This window comes from Pyxicephalus adspersus, chromosome 7 (assembly GCF_032062135.1).
Source record: "Pyxicephalus adspersus chromosome 7, UCB_Pads_2.0, whole genome shotgun sequence".
Taxonomy (NCBI): Eukaryota; Metazoa; Chordata; class Amphibia; order Anura; family Pyxicephalidae; genus Pyxicephalus; species Pyxicephalus adspersus.
The window spans coordinates 55,365,553-55,366,452 of record NC_092864.1 but is presented as its reverse complement, the minus strand read 5'-3'; the positions used below and the strand labels follow the sequence as shown (position 1 = coordinate 55,366,452).

The following is a 900-nucleotide window of genomic DNA, read 5'->3' as shown; positions in this document are numbered from 1 at the left end:
GCCATCAGCAAAGTTGCTGTACACTAAGGTTTTAAAAACAGAGCATAGATGACTTTGTGGTGCATTAGGACACTCAGCAAAAAAAATCATTCCAATGCAAACAGCAACATTTTCAGAAACATTTTAACATTTTTACTCTCTTTTGTGTGAGATACTTAGTCTGAGTCAAAAGGGTTAAAGAAAAATGTTCTTTCCCATGAATGCCCACAAGACCCAATATTTCCAATGACAAAGCTGAACAGTGGAACTGAGCAATCATATGTGACCAATTTTGACTCCTGTCAGCTTAAAATATTTGATATGTAAAATCAAACTGACTCCAATGACTCTCTGTTCCTGCAATTTATTTTGTGTAATTCCTCAAATTTGTCAATATTCCTTAGGCTTTAGTGTGACCATAAATAGGCAGATATCTCACCAAGGATGGACACATCAGCCTGTCCTCAACTGACACATACCCGGCAGGCCTGGTTGTGATCTTCCTCATGGCTGACCTGACAGATTGGATGCAAACATGGACAATCTTTAATTGCCTTTGTCCTCTGTAATAGAAATGAAAGGTCATTGACATTAAAAAACATTTTTTATCCAAACGGTTGCAATATCTCTTTTGCAATGACAGTTCCTTTGAATAACTGGACACATTTGTTTTGCAAGTTTACACATATGTTGCAAGCATACCTGATAAAATTGCATCACTTTCTGTTATTAAACCTTGATGCCTTACCAATGGTATTTGATTGTTTCTTTAATTTCAGCAATAAGGAGCTAATACAATGTGTAACACATATGATTATGATAAGGTATGAGAGGGGCTGATAAATCCAAAAAAGATCTATGGGTAGCAGCTGCATTATTACACTCCAGAGGACTGACTATACTGCTGCAGCTCTCCTCCTG

General features: G+C 37.0%; 1 long non-coding RNA gene across 1 annotated transcript in view; it reads right to left on the bottom strand.

Moving 5' to 3' along the window:
• Positions 1-333: 333 nt before the first annotated feature.
• Positions 334-900, bottom strand: part of LOC140335697 (uncharacterized) — a 71,711-nt gene continuing 71,144 nt past the window's right edge. The window contains exon 3 of the long non-coding RNA XR_011921746.1: positions 334-542. This is a non-coding gene — a long non-coding RNA (uncharacterized lncRNA). The remainder of the gene's footprint in view (positions 543-900) is intronic.